This window comes from Macaca thibetana, chromosome 5 (genome assembly GCF_024542745.1).
Source record: "Macaca thibetana thibetana isolate TM-01 chromosome 5, ASM2454274v1, whole genome shotgun sequence".
Classification (NCBI taxonomy): domain Eukaryota; kingdom Metazoa; phylum Chordata; class Mammalia; order Primates; family Cercopithecidae; genus Macaca; species Macaca thibetana.
The window spans coordinates 95,995,525-96,018,272 of NC_065582.1; the positions used below are offsets into that span (position 1 = coordinate 95,995,525).

General features: G+C 32.7%; 1 protein-coding gene and 1 long non-coding RNA gene across 5 annotated transcripts in view; one reads left to right on the top strand and one right to left on the bottom strand.

Moving 5' to 3' along the window:
- The window catches only part of GRID2 (glutamate ionotropic receptor delta type subunit 2), a 1,531,999-nt gene that overhangs the window by 885,129 nt on the left and 624,122 nt on the right, over nucleotides 1–22,748 (bottom strand). The gene's annotated exons all lie outside the window — the stretch shown is intronic.
- Nucleotides 21,595–22,748, top strand: part of LOC126954726 (uncharacterized) — a 560,097-nt gene continuing 558,943 nt past the window's right edge. Inside the window, exon 1 of the long non-coding RNA XR_007725700.1 lies at nucleotides 21,595–21,689. This is a non-coding gene — a long non-coding RNA (uncharacterized LOC126954726). The remainder of the gene's footprint in view (nucleotides 21,690–22,748) is intronic.

Consider the following 22,748-nt stretch of genomic DNA (forward strand, 5'->3'; position numbering starts at 1 on the left):
GAATGCATTTACCGTTTGATAAAGCAATTTAACTTTTGAGAACTTATTTTTTTCTTATACTTGCACATATGTGAAGGGACATGTACACAGTATTTCACTGAATCATTGTTTTTAATATAAAAACATTAGGAAAGCCTTATCTATCAATCAATAAGACTTAGGTTAGATAGCATATCCATGTAATGAAATAATATCCAGCCATGAAAAGAATATGGAACTCTTTAGGAATAAAAGACTGTTATCCAAAACATATTAAACACATGAAGAAAGGTGCAATACAATGCATATGATATAATTTCCATTTAAAAAGCATGGAAAATTAGAATTTGCATGTGAATCTATAACCCATTTTGGAAGAATTGTGTGTTTGAATCACAGAGGTTGGTGGAAAACCAATGGCTTGGCTTGAATTTATGCTTTTTAATATTTGAACTTGTGGAGGTATTACCTATGTAAAAGTAAAAAGCTGTGGGCACAGTGGCCCATACCTTTAGTCACACACTTTGGGAGGCTAAGGAGGGTGCATCGCTTCAGACCAGTCTGGGCAACATGATGAAACCCTGTCTCAGCAAAAAATACAAAAAAATAAATAAATAAATTAGCCAGGTGTGGTGGAGTGCACCTGTAGTCCAAGCTCCTCAGGAAGCTGAGGTGAGAGAATTGCTTGAGGTCGAGGCTACAGTGAGGTGTGATTGTGCCACTACACAGCCTGGGTGAAAAAGTGAGACCCTGTCTCAAAAAAAAAAAAAAAAAAAAAAAGATAAAAATTTCTGAGAATTTTTGGAGAACATTTTTGTAGCACAACATAAAATCTATTGTTAGGTTCCTTTTATTCAAAAAACAAGACATTTAACAAGTAGAAAACTTAATGCTCATTTAAAATGGATGATTCTGTTGTAGTGATGACAACCACAGAAATAATAAAGAGTAGTGAAAACATCAGAAAACATTATCTCCACATACATGGAATATATGTACTTCTCACATAGTGTGGTTCTAGTCCTTCATTTCAAAAAGATGTCAGAAAACTAAGAAGCCTCCAGAGAAAATTGGTGAAAGAGTTTACTTTAGAAGAACAGAGTAATATTTAGATTTTTCTAACAGGAAAGGAAAATACTGAAAGTAAATAAGAACCAAAACTTGTAAAAATCATAATCAGTATACATAACCTGAAAATGGATTTGCCAAGTAATTTTCAAAGCTATAGCATATGTGGGCACTCCAGAACTGAAATACAATTAGGTACTACTATAAAAAAGAAACAAACTCTTCTCTTTTACCTGGAAGGCAATACTTTTCTAGTACACACTACATGAAATGACATCAAGCTTATAAAACAAGTACTTTTTTATAGGTTTGTATAAATAACGGAAAGTAAAGACAAAATTAAGGATCAATTTTCACTGCTGATGATTTGGAGGACAAAACGTATTCTATTGCCATGCTTCCTTGGTACCACTGTGAGAGGAAGCATGCCATGAAGAATTATCTGTGACTAACCCAGTTTCTTCTGGGATTGAAGCAGGAGATTCTCCAAGTACTAATTCTGAAATGAATGAAGCATCAGGGGAGTAGAGCGATGTAAGCTAATAATCAAAATTGGACTAAAAAAATCATGTATATGTCTAAAGCAACAGGCCTTGGGATTTTGATATTTCTATTCAAACGAAAGCACTTGTAGGAACTTAATTTATCACCATAGTACATAAATCCTCCATAATTTACACTGTCTTTCCCAGTAGAAACACATTCTTTGTTGTTTTTGTCCAAGATTTACACTGCTCTGTCCGTTGGAGAATCGATTCAGGTCAGGGAGAAAATCTCCAAACACCTATTGTGAGCCAACAGGCAAAAATTAGACCACCTGCTGTGTGAATGCTAGAGGACAAAACACTTTTTGCTTTTTTAGAATATTCAGTAGAAGGTGTGATGCAGGAAAGTCTGTCAAAGTAAATGATTAGTTTCCCAAATGTGTGTGGCTGGTCGGAGAAGCAAAACAGGACAGATCCAAAAGCCAAACTTTGCTACATCTTTATTGACTCATCTTGATTCTTTTCTCAAATAGTCATATAAAAATAGGTATTTCCTTTGTCCTACATATACACTGCCATTGCCTCTGTGAGAACAGCTAAAGACAAATGGGTTAGCTGAGAGGAGATGGCCAATTGCAGGTTCAGCATCAGTTTGTTTATCTGTAGCTGGCTGATCTCATTAGATCCTGAAGAATATCAGATAGAAAAATCTTTAAGAGAGAGTTCTTCTTCATCTCATACTCATGGACACAGAAAAACATGCCTTAGTGCACAGCTACACTAACATCAGTTCAGTTTCAATTTGTTGGATGGTAGCAGGTTTCTAAACAGATTCCACCTCCCTACATTGAGATATTTGACCTCACAGAGTGCTCCAAAGAATATGCCAGCCACTGAAAGGCTACCAAATTCTACCTGAAAGAATCCATCACTTCCAAACTAGATCATTGCTAAAGCAATTACTTTTTCTATTTTTTCCCATTTCTTATCACAGTGGAGGCACATTTAGCTCCCTATCTGAACTATGCCAATTCTACTGCTAGAAGAGAATCAATCATCAACTAAAATTCAGTCACTTCTTAAGTTGTAAAGGTTATTTTAGCTTTTCATTTAGTAATCATTTTTTCAAAAAGACTATGCCCTATTTTTATTTTATATTTTATCTTTAATAATTACATAATTAGTAATTATAAATTTAACAGTTAGTTCCATTTAATCTATCCTATCTCAAAATTTTAGAAGCTACCCATTAAATACTCCCTCCTTCTCTCTCTCTCTCTCACACTCTCTCTCTTTCACACACACACACACACACACACACACACACACATTTTCTTTGTCTAACTGTGTAACAAGAATGCCTCCAGATATTTTTTGTTAGTCTTCTTGTATGATTACATGCTCATAGGATTGATACTGCTATTCAACTAAGAGAAAAGCACATCAGGCGCACACACACACACACACACACACACACACATACTCACATAAATGTTTAGTAATGAGTTGATTGGAGGAAGTTTCTTCCTGAAAAAAAATTCATATTATTCCTAGATTTAAAAAATGAAGAGTCACTCACTTTACAAATGATATATATACACCTAGAATACGTGAAAGAATAAATCTGAAAGTTGAATGCTGCCGATTTCATTCTCATGTGATGTCTCTGTGTTCTCAGAGATTGTACTAATTCATTATATTTCAGTTTGCAAAACAAACGATTCTGGTATGGTAAAGTGTCAAGCAGATAAACATGTTTGTATGTTTCATAATGAGTTCCATTCCCTAAAAAATTAAGAATATTATTCTTGACAACATAACGTTCATATATTACATTTTGGATCACATATAAAATACAGTTTTTCTTATCCATAGAACTATTTATGCCCTAATTCTGATTTTAATGAGTTTAAATAAGTAATTCTTAAGGGCCTACAAAGTAGAAGAGCAAAAAGGGAAGAGAAAGAGAAATGTCTGTAAATCTAACATACTAAACTAACTATACCAATAATGCATATATTTACCCCATACCTTCAGATTTAAAATAGGAAGCTAGTATAAAAATAACCTTTACAGAATTTTAGTAATTATTTTCCTGCTTTGACGGGATAGATTATACCCAATAAAGCCATAACTGCTTTATTCTTCACTTTCAAATACAAGTAGCAAAAAAAGATGCTAAAAACTTTCTATTCCAAACAAAGTTACAAAAATGCATATTAAAACTATATAGACATTTTATGATTTTACCTACCAAATTGGTAAAAATATAAATAAAATAACAATAGACTATTTACATAACAAGGGTACTTTAAAACATAAAATGTCATCTCAGATAGGAGTATAATGGCTTTATAAAAAAATTATTAGGAGGCTAGGCGCAGTGGCTCACACCTGTAATCCCAGCACTTTGGGAGGCCGAGGAGGGTGGATCACGAGGTCAGGAAATCGAGACCATCCTGGCTAACACAGTGAAACCCTGTCTTTACTAAAAATACAAAAAATTAGCCGGAAGTGGTGGTGGGCACCTGTAGTCCCAGCTACTTGGGAGGCTGAGGCAGGAGAATGGTGTGAACCTGGGAGGCGGAGCTTGCAGTGAGCCAAGATTGTGCCACTGTACTCCAGCCTGGGTGACAGAGAGAGATTCTATCTCAAAATAAATAAATAAATAAATAAATTATTAGGAGCCATAAATATATTATACACTTTAACTTAGCAACTCCCCTCTTAGAAAACAATTTCTTTTAAAATTCCTATTAATTGAGGGATAAGCTAAATTTATGCCACCTTTATATGACACAATAAAAGTAATATTTCAGAAGTATATTTGATGGCATAAAAATGATGATAGCATAATGTAAAATGATATCTTACAAAAGGTAATTACATTTAACAAACAACATGAGATTCATCTTATTATTACACTGGACATAATCAATAAAAATATAGCTCATCAGATATTAAAAGCTTGTGATATATATGATGCAGATGCCATCCATTCTAATGCACCTTTTTATTGTTTATAAAACTTTAAAAAGTGTTCTGCATTCACTACATCGTTACAAACACACATACATACACACGCACACACACAACCCATACACATCTTTGAAGACGATTTGAAGGCTATATATGTTCAAGAAACCGTTTTCATTAATTCAAACTTTCAGGAAGTAGACATTTGCCCATGCTAGCTAATGCTCTTAAAAGTTAAATCATAAGATATAGTCAGTTTTTGAAAAAAATATAAATCTGAAACTTTGCAAGTTTATTCTTTATTAACAAAAATCCTTTTATAATTTATCTTTATTATTCTATGTGGCGCACAAATGTCACTATCACACAAAATGGAAAATAGACAAATGTGATTGTATTTCATCCATTGGTACATACTTTGTGATTGCTAAGGGAAGAACTGCATTATTTTGTTAAACATAGCATATTTAATAAATATTTTTTCATATTAGCACATAATAACTCACAAATATTGGGCATACATGTAGACAACACACATGCTGACAAAGAGAATGAGATTCATAATCATTTTTCTAAATGATTCTAAAGAGAATCTATAGTATTTGCAAAAATTAGAGTTAGACCTTATGTGTGCTTTGATGAGTCTACCCAAGACTGAGATATTTGTAAAGCCACCAGACATATAAATACACCCAGTTTTCTGTTATATCCTCCTCAAACATCTTTCTTTTACATTGACTACTACAAAATTATTAGCATGTCATAATTATACAAGGTAGTGCTTTTGGAAACTATTGACTTGTTCGGACTTTCTGTAAATCTTTCCATCTTTCACAGTAAGGACATTTGAGTTACCCTGTTATCAGTGGAATAGTGGTTCTCTAGGCAATGGTTCTAATACTACAGCTCCCAGATCAGCAGTACCAGAATTACCTAGGAACTTAACAGGAATGGAAATAGTTGGCATTCATGCAGGCCTATTGGATCGGAAATTATAAGACTGGACCTAAAAACAGTGCTTTACCAAGTTCTTCAGGTGATTTTGATGGATGCTAAATTTGGAGAACCATAACTGTAAGGTACAGAAAGTTGTGAGACTTTCTGTCTATCTGAGGTAAGGCCTTTCTGCAGACAACAGTTTATGGGTTAGAGATGAAGAAGCATTCACTGCTGGATATAATCAGCTAAAGTCAATATTGCTGAGTAATATGCCGTAGAGTTTGCACAGTAGTACAAACAAAGCCTTGGAATTTTTAATGGAAGAGGTTTAAAACAAACAACTTAAATAAAAGCTATTAAAAACATATTTTTTGAGGGGGAAGAAAAGGTATTTAGAGAATATATGGATGAGCTACTTCAGAGGAAAGTGAAATTCTGAAGACATACTCAGGAAAAGACAGGAAAAAAGATTCAGATGAAAAAATCTGCATAAACATATTTTTAAAATAGGCTATGAGAAAGGCAAGAGAAGAGTGGCTAAATAAAAAGTAGGCTAAGTAATAGAATAGTCAAATAAGCACGTAATACATGAACAAAGTAGTCAAATAACTTTTGGGAATAGGTATATATTGTAATAAAAACTAAATTGTTTGGAAGACTTCCCATCTTTGAAGGCTTCGATGAAATCCATTCACAAATCCAAATGCCATTTTTTTGTGTCAGTGAATCATTTTAAGGAAACATTTGGTTGAAGAATATGGACTAGAAAATATAATTTTTAAAATTTTCTCCTCATGTGAGACCTAAACTGTGAGATTAAAGGCAGTTTTAAAAGCTATAAGCTATAAAAATTAAAAGAACAAGTGGTAGTCATTAGCAGACTAGAGATTCCAACATATTTCTGGAAGGCATGTAAAAAGGCATGGACTAATAAAACACAGTGCAAGTAGTTGCAGCCAGAAATATTTATGAAAAAGACTGAAGTTAAGGGGGCATAGATCTTTCCTAAAATACTCTTAGACGGTTGGGATGCAGACCTGATAAATCAAAAATTACCGACAGGAAAAAGGCTGAAAATAGGATGATCAATTGAAAATATTCTCATCAACTGCACTCTTCCATCACCCTCAATAAAATCACTAACACCCATGTTAAATTTCCCACTTTCAAAACAAAAGTTATTTTTCAAGTAATCATTTAGGAAAAATTGAAGCAGCTACCATGAACCTTAGTGTTGTTGAATAAAACTCCCTCCCCATTGACCATCACTGGTTCTTCAGTTCACTGGAACAGAGAAAATGAAGTATAACAATTATCACAATTGTAAGAATAAAACATAATTTCCTAGAGATGAAGATTTATTGTATTAATTGTCTCTCTATCTCAATGAAAAGTATATTTTATAAAACTTAGCCACATTGTTTTATCCTTTCTAGAGGAGCAAAAACATTGAGTTGATCCTAAGTTTCTCCCATTGGGGGAAAGAAAAACATTATTTACAAAGATACATTAAAATGGTTGGTATTATTCTCATAAGTAATGTCTCAAAATAATAGAACAATGACTTTAAAACTCTGAGAGAAAATTACTTTCAACCAACAAAATTTATTCTACAGTAAATTATCAACCACGAATGAGAGTAGAATAAAGTGAGGTTCACATATTCAAAGATTCGTGATTAACTCTCACATGCATGATTATGTAAAAAAATATGAGGATGTATAGAAGCAATAGAATAGTATTACATAACAAGTCATTGAATGAGGGACTGATAGGAAAAGTTAAAATCTAATTTCAAATTTAGTTATCAGAAATATTTTCAAGTAGTTACCACCACTAAATGTAACTGAAGAATCAATATACACAAAAGCAATTATTCATAGGTTTTATATAATCTATGAAAAGAGTGGCAAATATGACACATTTGGAAGAGAAATTGTTGCTCGTGTCCCATGCATAAGTTTTCTATAATCAGAGCATTAGAAGCTATACATTTAAAATATATGTTTGCCCTTTGGACAGTAAACTCCAAAGGGTAAACCTTACATATTCAAAATATTGATAAGTCCAATATACTATAGGAAAAAAAAACTGTTTTACAAATAAAATAACCGTTAGTACTCATGAGTTTATGTAGATTTAAAAAATCAAACAGATTCTAATATATTAGAAAGATTAACAGTAATCCTCCCACTAATCTTAATATTACACAGCTAGGGTTGTTACTATTCTGTACTTTAGCCATCTCGATTTAAAGAGATTTAGAAATAGAAGTAGTAGGCCATACTTGGAAAATAGTTATTTCTCTTATGAAAAATAATTATCAGGGAATTTCAATTGACTTCACGGAAAAGAAAGATTATCTGAGGTTTGTAAGAGTTCTTCTGAAATTCTTGTGAAACAAAGCCAGAAAAATGGGCCATAAAGAAGATTTATGCTATTGATAAGAAAAAAATTCCAAAATTCCAACTAAAAATAAGAACTGATAATTTCTCACAAATTACTAACAGACCAAATCCAACAGCATATAAAAGGATCCTACATCATGATTATGTTGATTTATTTCAGCAATACCAGGGTGGTTCAACATACAAAACTCAATGTACTATACCATATTGACAAAACAAAGAGAAATAAACAGAAATTCCTCTCAGTTCATGCATAAAAAGCATTTAACAAAATCTAACATTATTCCATCTTAAAAACAATGGGAAGTCTGAAAATTAAAAGAAGCTTCCTCAACATAATAAAGGGCATTTGTGGAAAACTCACAGCTATCATCACATTTAGAGGTGAAAGATTGAAAGCTATCTACCTAAATAAGGAAGAAGACAAGCATTTCCTCATTTGCTATTGTGCTTTAACATTGATACTGAAAGTTCTAGTCAGAGTAATCAGCCAAAATAACCTACACTGGAAGAATTAATACTATTAAGATGAAAATACTACCAAAAGCAATCTACAGGTTCAATGTGATCCATATTGAAATCCCAATGACTTTTGTTTCTTTTTTTGCAAAAATGTAAATGTAAAAGAAAGCCGATCATAAAATCCAGTGGAAGGCAAGGAGCCCCAAAGCTAAAACAATCATGAAAAATAATATAACAGGGTAATTTACAATTCAAAACTTACTGCAAAGCACCAGTAATCTAGATAATTTGATACTGACATAAATATAAATATATGGATCATTGGCATAAGGATAAACATATTGATCAATTGGAAGTTCAGAAGTAAACCCAGGGGCCTATGGTCAATTGGTTGTTGACATGGGTGCCAACACCATTCTTTGAAGTCAAGAGCAGTCTCTTCAACAAATGTTACTAGAACAGCTGGAAATCTACATACAAACGAATGAAGTTGGACTACTACCTCATATCATATAAATAATTAACTTATAATGGATGAAAGACTTAAATATAAGGGCTAAAACTATAAAATTCTTAGAAGAAAGAATGCGGAAAATCTCTGTGACCTTGGATTTGGTAATAGTATCTTAGATCTGACACCAAAAGCATGAGCAATGAAAGAAAAATAAATTGGACTCTATCAAAGTTAAAATATTTTGTGTATCTAAGGACGCTATCAAGAGAGTGAAAGGAAAAGAGAATGACAAGCCACATAATGGGATATGTTTGCAAATCTTGTATCTGATAACTACCTCGTATGCAGAAAGTATAAAGAACTTTTACAAGTCAACAACAGAGAAAAACACTTGTTTTAAAAAGTGGGCAAATGACTTGAAGAGACATTTCTCCAAAAAAGATATACAAATTATTTACAAGCACATGAAAAGATGCTCAACATCATTAGTCATTAGGGCAATGCAAATTAAAAGAACCTATCACTTCATACCAACTACAGGGGCTATAACAAACAAAATTCAAACAAACAAAACATACGTATATTTGGCTAAGTTCCTATGAGGTCTGAGTATTCTCAGAAATAAGTAATTAAAAACATTATATCCTCAAAAGTTTATGTATTATCATGGCCAGAGGCAGAAAAATCGATGAGGCAAACTTCCAAAAATCTCATAATTCAAGTTACAGCAATACTATGAAATTAAGATAGGATTGCAACCTTGATTGAATAGATCTTATAAATGACAACAGGCCTACAAATTTGATGTTGAGGTTTTCTGGAAAAAGGAACTAAATATCTCAAAGCAATTGGAAACCACAATCTACTAATATTACATGATTAAATACTCGATAGTAATTTCATGAAAAATTTTCACAATGGGAAAATTTGTTGATCTTTTTCAGGAATATTTTTATTAAATCATGTCAAAAATAACAGAAAAATATTTAAATAAAAAAATTTACCCCTTAACTCTATTAACATGAATTAGGCAGTATAATTAATGGCATGATTCATGTTTATAAACAAATCTCAGATAATGCCTTAGTGTTATCTTTTCTATTTTTAAACTATGTAAACATTTAATCAATTTGAAAGGAAATAAAGCCTCATTTAGCTATTAATTAATTGAACTATTAGACAACAGATCAAATTAGTGTCAAAGTGTTTCATAATGATTCATTTGTGAATATCACAATATAAATGTAACAATTGGAAGAAAATTAAAGAGATAGCAAAATGTACTTTATAATTTTAAAAGTGCAATTCTTTTGTGTAACATATTTCAATATAAACATTTTCTTCAAGTAGATTGCATTTAAATTTCTAACGTAGGAAAAAAGCATTTCAGGCCTCAATAAGTTTTATCAAATACAAAATTAAAATCTACTCATTCTTTAGAGATAATAAAATAAAAATTTACAGACTTGCTGTGTATACTTGTAAAGAGTGTTTAATTACTATATCTGCAGTATGCTTTATAGAGAGTAAAGAAACACTGCTTCTAATGTAAATCATTACCTCCTAATTTCAGATATTCCCCCCTTTTACAAACAAAGTGAATCTAAGAAGATATACAACATCTATTTCTGAGAAAATAGTGGGCTTTTAAAGCATAATCAAAGATAAAATACTTAGAAAATAGCAAGGAAAAGAAAGCAAAAAGTTTTCATTTTATTTCTTTTGGTGTGAGGGTTGCCATAGTATTCAGTAGACCAAATTATTCTCAATTTTACTCAGAAGTTCAGTAGAATTTTAAAGAGACCGAGTGGAGGGAAATGTTATGGAACTACTATGAAACTTTCTGATAAATAGAAAATATGCTGGGAAAATTGCAGTCATTCAGCCTCAAATTTATGTTCCAGTCTCCTGGCATGGCTTATCATTTCTTAGGCACCCACACCACTTATTCTTGACCACAAGACTGAATCTTTGAAGTCTTAAATCTTATTAGCCCCTTGGAAATAGCCACAGTGTAGCCTTCAATATTCAGATACATTTCTCTCTGTTTTGTTTATAAAGCATAGAATTTATATATTTTTTAGTAGAACTGATTTAACCAATAAGAAATATGAATTGGGGCCGGGCGCGGTGGCTCAAACCTGTAATCCCAGCACTTTGGGAGGCCGAGATGGGCGGATCACGAGGTCAGGAGATCGAGACCATCCTGGCTAACACGGTGAAACCCCGTCTCTACTAAAAAATACAAAAAACTAGCCGGGCGAGGTGGCGGGCACCTGTAGTCCCAGCTACTCGGGAGGCGGAGGCAGGAGAATGGCGTGAATCCGGGAGGCGGAGCTTGCAGTGAGCTGAGATCCGGCCACTGCACTCCAACCTGGGCGACAGAGCGAGACTCTGTCTCAAAAAAAAAAAAAAAAAAAAAAAAAAAGAAATATGGATTGGAACATATTACTTTTTATTATATAAATTAGTGATCAAGGTACATTAGATAACAAACTTCTCCTAATATCTTATACCACATAATATGTCAGATTTGCAACTGAAACATACAAAAAAATACCTTTAAAAATGTATTTCCACAGTAATCTGATTATGACGTAAAATGTAAGGGAAGCATTACATATATATATGTATGTATATGTATGTAATGTATAAAATTGTTGTATATATTGTCCACATTTTCTACAATTCTTACCAGTTGTATTAGAATTATAATGCATACAAAATAAAATGGAGAGATTTTAAGTATGGTATTTGATAGGTTTTGCTAATTGTATTATAAGCCCATGTAACCACTACCCAAATAAAGATACAGACTTTCCAAAATCAAGATACAGACCTTTCCCATTATTTCCCAAATTTCCCATACACTCCTTTTCAATCATTCCCCTTTCTGCCCAAAAGCAACAACTGTCTAATTTCAATTACCAGAATAGTTTGCCTACTTTACAAATTCCCTATAAATGAGACCAAATACATAGAGAATATACCATATATACGGTATATACTTTTTACGTCTGACTTTTTTAGCTTAACATAGACTTTTTTAGATTCATCCACATTTTGCCTGCATTCGTTTTTGTTGCTTTTTCTTTCTGTGTAGTATTTCATTGTATGAATATAAGAGAATTTATCCATTCTATTTTAGGCCACTTGAGCTGTTGCAGGTATGAGCTAATATGAATTAAATGTGGTATATGAATAGTTTTGTACAAGTATTTTGGTGGACATACGATTTCATTTCTCTTGGGCAAATATCTGGGAGTGGGGTTGCCTGATTTTAGGGTTGACAGATATTAAATCCACTTCTCTAAAACTGTTGTACTACTTTACACACATTTTTCCTACCATAAAATGTGGTGTATGGGAGCAATAGTTTACAATTGTTTCACATCCTTGCCAAATTTTGGTGTTGTTAATGTGTGTGCATGCGTGCATGTGTGTGTGTCCAAAAGCCATTGTGGTTTTGAAAACCTTTATCTTGTGTTTTAATTGGCATTTGTCTAATGATATTAGCATTGAGCATATTTTTCCTACTCATAGTAAGGTGATGACCCAAGTCTTTTGACCATTTTTTTAATACGTTGTTTTTTTTTATACTCATAAAATTCTTTAAATATTTTGGATAAAAATTATTTCACAGTTATTAAATATCAATTACTTTTTCCTACTCTTGTTCTTATCTATTCATATGCTTAATTGCATATTTTATTGAGAAGATATGCCATCAATTTTTTCATGTTTGATGCTTTTTATTTTTTGCCCATGGAATGTTTTTGTTTAAATTTACATTCCTTAATAGAATATAGATATTCCATTATTTTTTCTTGTTTGTTTTGCTAAGTTAAATTTTATTTCAAATAAAAGTTAACAATTATGCGTATGTGTGTGTGTGTGTATTTTCATTCTAATCCAAAATATCTGCGAGAGAGGACTTTCTTTCAACACACATATTTAATATGCTAATTTTAGAGAAGACTCAAGATTGTAAAGTCTTTTGATGCTTTACATGTTGTAAATTTATTCATATTAAGTGAGAAGTGGCAAAATAAAAAAAATGCCAAAAGCATAACAAGGTAAAGAATCTTGCCAACTGCCTAAATCTTATGTCCTATATTCATAGTGCGGTTTGCTTATTAAATTTGAAATATCACCAATTAAAAGGTAGTATAGCAAGTATATTCAGATCTAAGCCTTCTTTAATTTTTTTATGGCAAGGCAAAAATATAAATTAAAATAAATGGAACAAGCAAATGTTTCTACTTTTTTGAAATGTTAAGTTTAACAACAAACCTTAGTAGAAGATGAAAATGTTGAATTAGAAAGCAGATACCTAATCACACAGTTATTGTTAAATAATGTTCCATGCTAGAAAAATCTCTAAGCTATGATAAAAAGCATAGTATGATGAAACATAATTCACTTTTGGATTCAGACAGATCCGGGTGTAAATCCTACCTTTGTCTTTCCTGTCTATGTGATCTTGAGTAAATCATTTACTTCGTGTGACTTTCAGTACCCTAATTTATAAAAAAGTTATGAAAATTAAATGCTATTTTTCTTCAATACATATTTTCTCCTTTTATGGTGGACAAGGCCAAGATGGAGGGAGGGAGAAGGAGTTTCCCATATTTTCACCAGAAATATTGAATTAGGCCAGAATTCAAAAAGTTTTTTACATACTTAAGATATTATGATTCTGTACAACCCAAGTAAAAAAGAATTCATGTTTAATATACTTATTAAGCAACCAGTATGTATCAAGCACTTTTACATATTAACTTTTTTTAAAAAATAAAATCTACAAATTAGATATTAATAATATCATTTTACAGATGGAAAAAGTAAGGTTAAGAGATTGAAATAATTTCATGTAGAATATGGCAAAGGAGAGATTTTAATATAGGCTTTAGATTCCAAATTCAGATCTTCAGTAAATAAGAAAACCATCTCAGTTGTGCACTTGATTTGTACTATCAATGCCCTCAAAATCTTCAAGAAGACTTTATCAAATAGGTGAATGTTAGCATGACTTTTACATGCTCATTTAGTTCACAAGTTACAATATTATCAGACAGCCAGCTCTCATGTCAGTGTGTTTTCATCAACTCTGTGGTCAAAAAATGCGTCCATATTGACTATACAAAAACTAAAGTTAAAACATTATAACCTAACAAGTAGACAAATTACTGATACTTGTTATAAGTTTTTAAATGTTTCTTTTAAAGAAGAAATGGTGTTTTAAATCAAAGTCTAGGTGTTATATAAAATGAGAAAAGAAGAAACAAAACTATGGATATATTTAAAAAATCAAGGAAATCTGTATCCAAATATGTTTACTTTCATTCAGATCAGTCTTTTTTTAGACAAATAGCTATGAAGAGACAGTTTTATTCATGCAACAATATTAATAGGTGCTTCATTTAACAATAAAAAAAAGATGTTCTTTTAAAGCTGATGCTACTGTGACTCTTTTAAAGATTGAGGATTTACGGAGTTGGCCTTTTCAAAGTGCTTCTAATAGGCAAGAAATGAAACCAAATAAACATGAAAAGGAGATATATTGATAACATTAATTTAATATTCAAAATTAATCTTAAGCAAAACGAATATGTTCAATTCAATGCCTACTTAGAACAGTTTAATTTGAGCTTCATTTGGGGATGGGGGTGGAAGGTGGACTTCTTTAGTTCATTGCTTTTACTAGATGGGGAAATCAAAAATTGCTATATGTTGCCAAATATGATTTTCAAAAAACAACTACCTTGAATATTTTGCATTGTGAATGAGTATACAAACCTCAACTGAATTCTGTAAACCACAAAATCATTAGAAATGTTACCACTTGAAATGGGAAACGACTCTTACCTATGTTTTGTTCAGTGTTTACACTTTAATGTGAAAGTGGAAAAATGATCAGACCTTTAGTTCAGTGGTTAATTACCTATGTACGAAAGTGAAATATCACTTTCCAATTTTTGGCCACAAATACCATTTCTTTAAATAAATCACAAGAATGATCTCAAGTAAATGTTAGGAGAAATTATGTAAGTTCAATAAAGGCAAGAAAATTTAGGGATATATTAAGCTGCAGAACTACATTGGCCCAGCATATTCACCGTATACTTTATAGTCATTTTTTTATTACTTTGTATTTAATTCTCCTTGTATGAGAACCTAAATGTGCATGGGAAACTCTATTAGTATATTTTGTATTTCTATGAGATTGTTGCTGAGTTGACTAAATTCTCTCACATACCAACTTCTAAATATCATGAAATGACTTAAAACTTTCTAAATAAAAATTATATGAGAATTATATTACTGGATGCACGTAATTCCAGCCCTCTACTTTTTACTCTGTAAATAAGTTTCCATTTTCAGTTCCTGTTGCTGAAGTAATTGGTCTAAACAGCTGTAGTTGGTGGGAACTTATAAGGATAATAAAATAGACTGGTGGTTTTTCTATTGCACATGTATCTGGTTCTGTTGAGAGACAATTCTCTGTTGGCTTCTCAAGTTTCTTTATGTCTTGGAAACAAAGCACTGTTTACCCTTTTGGTCTGGATTAAGTTTTCAAAGATGCTTATACAGGTTGAGTATCCCAAATCCAAAATTCTCAAATCTGAAATGCTGTAAAATTTGAAGCATTTTTGACCACCAACATGGCATCCAAAGGATATTACCACCTAAGCATTTTGGATTTTGGATTTTCAGATTCGAGATCCTCTGTATAATACAAATATTCCAACATCCAAAAAAATGCAAAAATCTGAAATAGTTCAGATTTTTCAATTAATCTTCATCATTGAGAAGTGTTGTACAAGTATTACTTCACAAAAGGCTTGTAATATCTCCATAACAATCTGCAACATTAAAACCTTATTTTCCCTGTTCAAAATTAAATGCACCCTCTCAGACAACTCTTAATGGCTCTGTCTTTTGGATAAAGAATCTCAAATCTGTGTAACAAAAAGCACTGAAGTTATAGATAGTGACTCTCACTACTCTCACTAGAGCAAAGGTCAGGCATAGTTACTGTCCAGTAAACTAAGTCCAGACATGATTACTAACCATTATAAATGATTTTTTGTCCCTAGGATTGAGTTTCTCTTTTTTTGTTATTGCAACCCAACTGTGTACAGGTATCATCTGGCTCTCTTTGTGCTACCATGTGGGAATTGGAGCTTGGGCAGAAACACAAGAAAATACTGACACACTGGCTACGATTCCTATGAAAAATAAAACATTTTCTGTTTGTCCCAAGAAGTTAATATCTTCTGCCAGCATCCACAGAACTGGCAGGCTAACCTGTAAGCTATTATATCGAGTAAGATAAAACATCGGACTCACAATTCTTTACAGGATCCCTCAACAACTAAGATAGGGGTAGTACTCTTTGGATTTCTCTTATGAAATAAAACTTCTCTTAAACTATAGAAAATAATTGCTTTAGCGCTGGGAACATGGCGATACCAGAATATGAGCTATAATCAACTTGGGTTATATTGGTTTACCTCCAAGTTCACAAGACTAGAAAGATGTTTTAAAGATGTTGCCTCATTTTATTATTTTAAATACTCTATCAATCAGGTAAGTATCAGATTTGGGGGTTTTAAAGAAGAGCAGGTTGGGATGTAATCTTCCATGTTTTGAATGTGCCTCCTAAACTTCATGTGTTGAACTTAGTCCCCAGTGCAACAGTGCTGAGAGTGGAAGTTTTAAGAAGTGATTAGGTTATGAGGACTCTACTCTTATGAATGGATTAATGTCATTATCATGAGAATGAGTTAGTTATTGCTCCTTAACTCATGTTATGCCTTCCACCATGGTATGATGCTGCAAGAACACCCTCACCAGGTGTTCTTAATCTTTGCCTTTCCAGCCTCCAGAACTGTTCTCTATAAATTATCCAGTCTCAGATGTTCTCTTTTAGCAGCACAAAACAGAGTAAGACACAGTTACAATGCCAAAACACTGAAATTCATTGTGTAAATAACACTATTTTACCAAAAGGCTTGCAAATTAATGATCATTTATTTACTAATTCATTCAATAGACTCTTTTTCAGCAGTTACACTTGAAAGGATGTCCTTGGTAATATGATGTATATAGCATATTTATTCGCCTTGTTTAGAAATTATTAAAAATCAAGGAATATGTGAAATGTCTTATAGCAACAGACAATTTCTATGATGAACGAACACCCCTTTCTATTGTAAGTAACGGGTCACTCTTCATTATACATACTGATTCAAACAGCAAATTGTTACCTCTACAAAACAGTAGCTTTCATAGATATAAAGCTTGTGACTTAATATCTTAGCTAATGGCAGAATGTCTACATAACTGTAAATTAACCATCTTCAAAATTTTCATTAACAAGAAGAAAAGAAATTCCTGCATTTTCCTTGTAGTTATTTTGTTTAGTGGGACCATCAATCACTTCTTATTTACTTGGATCAAAATACCCGAGGGGCACAATTAATCTCCGCTATTAGAAGTGTTTTATAAATATTACTTCATAAAGGCTTTTAATATCTTCATAACAATCAGAACCATTAAAACCTATTTTCCTCGTTCGAGGTAAAACATACACTCAGAAAACTGTTGCTGTTGCAACTTTAATTCGGTAGTAAACAGAATTGGAATGTACAGACTGCTTACATTAGTAAGTACTGACTGTAAAATGCACAAATGATGGGAACATTTTTATTACATTATATATTATATCTGAACCTAATTCTTGTCCCTTTGAACCTGTGCTAGTGAAATTAATGAAATGAAAGCAATGTCATAATTCTAATTAAGAAGTCTTGATGATGTCCACGGAGTGGTGTGGAAGGAAATCAGTTAAAACAGAAAGCAGAAGCTTTCAAAACTATGTTACTATCAAATACAAGTTTGGGAACCTTTCAAGTGAATGCCTGGGTAGGAATTTCAAGTTAATACATGTTCCTTCCCTAATTCCATGCCTAGAAGCCAGCCACAGAAAATTTCTACATTTATTTTGAAAGAGTTTACCAATATAAATGTTATTTAAAAAGTCATTTGATCTAGTTTAGGTGACACAACCAACATGTAAATATCATAAAGAAGATCATATATTGTTACATACCCAGTTTTTGCCTTCCATTTGTTTATGGATAAAGGAAACATACTCTTTTTAAAATAGTATTTGCTTTGAAAATACAGTCAGTTTTCATTGCTTCAGGGCTTTTCTTTTTCAATTTATTTTTCAATGTAGTAATTTAATATGTTGGTACATGCCTCCAGAGATCTCTTATAATATTTCTTGACATGAGTGACACCTCTAATTTCTGAAATGATTCTCTTCACTCTTTAACCTTGACACAGTAATCTCAGCATTACAACTTACTCTTTTAAAGTCCCATGGTGGGGGTGAAAGGAGAGAAAGAGAAAGAATACCCAGATTACACAATAAAACAAGTTTTATCTAAAGTAACTTCTTAATTTGAGGTCATTGCTTTATGTGTGAATGAATTCAGCTGATAATATTACAGGAAGGTGTGGGAAGCTAACCTAGTTTGATCAGAGACACTACATGTTATTTTATTCTGGACCCTTGCTTCAATTAATTCATATGTTAAAATGTGGCAAGACTCTTAAAGAGGGTTGTTTACCTTTGGGGAAAGGCTGTTTTAAGTGATGGATCTCAGTTACAGAAGACAGGAACTAAGAAAAGCAGGTCAGAAACAGAAGAGTTTGTAATATTATCTCAAATTAGCTGCTTCCACATTAATATGATGAAGCTACAACAAAGGATCCTATTGCTGAGCTGTGATACATCAGGCAAAATGTGTGATAATTAATCATGTGAAGTATTTTAATCAGTGTTAAACAAAAGGCTAAGAAGGAAGGTAAATGAACGAAAGTCTGAATCTCAGACTCTTAAAGATGCATGGTTTAGAGACATGGCATACGTTGTCATGCTGTGTTTTTGTTCTCCAGGCTATGACGCAGTGAGTGTAACTAGAAAAATATAACCTCATGCAATAGCATGGCATGGACTGATCTGTCTTCAAGATCTAGTGCTCTATGATTTCTCCATGTAGCAGTGTTTTGGAAGATAATTTTAAAAAGTATCTAAAAAGTGAGGGCGTTTATTCTTAACAAAGAAACTTTAATTTCAGAAGTGGTGATGATTTCTTCCACATTCATGGAAAAATCAGCAGACGCTCACTTTAGAGGACTGAATAACTTAATTTCAGTGTTGCAGTCTCTGTATTGCTACTGTGGAAATGATCATTACGTGTTTCACTGGTAAATATTCATTGGGCTATCTGTAATTACAGATTATTTACTATTTTTATATTGCCAAAGTAGTATGTGCATAATGTGTCCACTCCCCAGTTATGTCCCAATGTATTTTTCCTGATATATTTTTGTCATTTTTGATTGGCTTTTATAACAGAAAATAAAACAAAGAAAATGGAAGAATAGATATAAGTATTCTAAAGTATTTATAAATAATAAAGTGATGATCTTTTTGTTGATTTCTAATTAAATATGGCATTAGTACCATTTACTTGAATTTATATCTTTATAAAAATCTGATGTTGTTTTGCATCTTTTTAAAAGATTACAACAATAAAGCAATATTTTAATTCTGAAAAGTTTTAAAGGAAACATTCATTCCCTACCAAGTTTTCTGAAACTAGATTTCACATTGTAATGTAAAACAGTATATTCAACTATCAGCATAAACATGTTAGTTCTTCACTAACAAAAATAGATAAAAAACTTATAAGTATCACTGATAGTATATACTTTAATTTCCTGACATTTATCCTTTCAAAACTTAAAACATGCAAATTTAAACCAATATGCATTAAGATTACTACATAGTGATTATATAACACTATTGCATTTCATGAAAATTATGTTTAAGCAACACATGGTAGAAGATGGTGATATAGTCCCATTTTAAAACAACTTTTGTATTGAAGTATAATGCACATGCAAAAGAGCACAAAATTCGTATGTAAAGTTTAATGGTATTTTCACAAAATAATTACAACAGCATAGCAAACGCACAGAACAAATACCAGAATATTTCAGCATCCAAGAGCCTCCTTTGTGCCTCCTTCCAGCCCATTAGGCTTCCCCCAAGTAAGCCTTATTCTAACATCTAACAGCATAGATTAGTTCTGCCATTTTTGATGTTTCGAATAGAATCATAAAATAAGCATCCCTTTGTTTCTGGCTTCCTTCATTCAGCATGATGTTTGTGAGATTCATCCATGTAGTAGTGGTGATTCATTTTCATTGATTTATAGTATTTCACTATGTGGTTATTATATAATTTATATATTTATTATCCTGTTGATGTACCCTTGAGTTGTTTTTAGATTTTTGACTATTATATAGTGAGTTTCTTCTTAGAAATATTCTTATATTTTTGTAATTTTATGTTAAAACCATATTGGAAGAGACAATCAGTTCAGAGTAGTTCATTTTTACATTAAATGAGCCTAAAATTTAAGTGTCAGTTTCTCTAAAAATATAGACAATGAAAATTTTCAAACTTCAAAATAATAAATTGGGATAACTAACTAGCCATAGGCAGAATGTTGGGAACCCTTCCTTATACCAATACAAAAATTAACTCATTAGGTATTAAAGTCTTAAATGTAAAACACAACATTATAAATTCCCTGAAAGACAACTTAGGCGATACCATTTAGGACAGAGGCACAGGCAAAAATTTCATGACAAGGACACCAAAAGCAGGTTCAACAAAAGCTAAAATTGACAAAGGGGATCTAATTACACTGAAGGGTTTACACATCGCAAAGAAAACTATCAACAGAGTGAACAGATAAGTTACAGAATGGAAGAAAATATTTGCAAACTATGCATCTGACAAAGGTCTAATATCCAGCATCTATAAGAAGACTTAAACAAATTTACAAAAAAATACAAACAAATAACCCCATTAAAAATTGGGCAAAGGACATAAACAGATGCATTTCATAAGAAGACATACATGTGGCCAACAATCATATGAAAAAATGCTCAACATCATTGAACATTAGAGAAATGCAAATCAAAACCAGAGTGAGATACCATCTCACACCAGTCAGAATGGCCACTATTAAAAAGTCAAAAATAACAGATGCTGGCAACACTGTGGGGTAAAGGAACACTTATATATTGTAGGTGTGAGTGTAAATTAGTTCCATTGTTGTGGAGAAGAGTGTGGTGATCCCTCAAAACTCTAAAAGCAGAAATAACATTTGGCCCAGTAATACCATTACTGGTTACATACCCTGATATGGTTAGGCTTTGTGTTCTCACCCAAAACCTCATCTTGAATTGCAATTCCCATAATCCCCAAAGTACAAATTTAGACATGAAGTCTTTGCCCATGCCTATGTCCTGAATGGTACTACCTAGGTTTTCCTCTAGGATTTTTATGGTATTAGGTCTAACATTTAAGTCTCTAATCCATCTTGAATTAATTTTCGTATAAGGAGTAAGGAAAGGATCCAGTTTCAGCTTTCTACTTATGGCTAGCCAATTTTCCCAGCACCATTTATTAAATAGGGAATCCTTTCCCCATTTCTTGTTTCTCTCAGGTTTGTCAAAGATCAGATGGCTGTAGATGTGTGGTATTATTTCTGAGGACTCTGTTCTGTTCCATTGGTCTCTATCTCTGTTTTGGTACCAGTACCATGCTGTTTTGGTTACTATAGCCTTGTAGTATAGTTTGAAGTCAGGTAGCATGATGCCTCCAGCTTTGTTCTTTTGACTTAGGATTGTCTTGGAGATGCGGGCTCTTTTTTGGTTCCATATGAACTCACTGGCCATCAGAGAAATGCAAATCAAAACCACAATGAGATACCATCTCACACCAGTTAGAATGGCGATCATTCAAAAGTCAGGAAACAACAGGTGCTGGAGAGGATGTGGAGAAATAGGAACACTTTTACACTGTTGGTGGGATTGTAAACTAGTTCAACCATTATGGAAAACAGTATGGCAATTCCTCAAGGATCTAGAACTAGAAGTACCATATGACCCAGCCATCCCATTACTGGGTATATACCCAAAGGATTATAAATCATGCTGCTATAAAGACACATGCACACGTATGTTTATTGCGGCACTATTCACAATAGCAAAGTCTTGGAATCAACCCAAATGTCCATCAGTGACAGACTGGATTAAGAAAAGGTGGCACATATACACCATGGAATACTATGCAGCCATAAAAAAGGATGAGTTTTAGGGACATGGATGCAGCTGGAAACCATCATTCTTAGCAAACTATCACAAGAACAGAAAACCAAACACCGCATGTTCTCACTCATAGGTGGGAACTAAACAATGAGATCACTTGGACTCGGGAAGGGGAACATCACACACCAGGGCCTATCATGGGGAGGGGGGAGGGGGGAAGGATTGCATTGGGAGTTACACCTGATGTAAATGACGAGTTGATGGGTGCTGATGAGTTGATGGTTGCAGCACACCAACATGGCACAAGTATACATATGTAACAAACCTGCACGTTATGCACATGTACCCTAGAACTTAAAGTATAATAATAATAAAAAATAAATTTAAAAAAAAGTACAAATTTAAAATTCATGTTGTAAAGCTTAATAGTATTTTCACAAAATAAATACACTAGCATAGCCAGCACCCAGATCAAAGACCAGAACATTTGATCATCCTAGAGGCTCTTTTTGCCTCCTTCCAGTCATTATACTTGCCCCAAGTAAGCCCTATTCTAATGTCTAACATCACAGACATTTAGATGTTTTGAAACATCAAAAATGGCAGAACCAATCTATGCTGTTAGATATTAGAATAAGGCTAATAGGACATAATCCCCACGTGTCAAGGGAGAGACCAAGTGGAAATAATTGAATAATGGGGGTGGTTCCCCCCTGCTGTTCTCATGATTCTGAGTAAGTTCTCATGAGATCTGATGGTTTAATAAGGGAC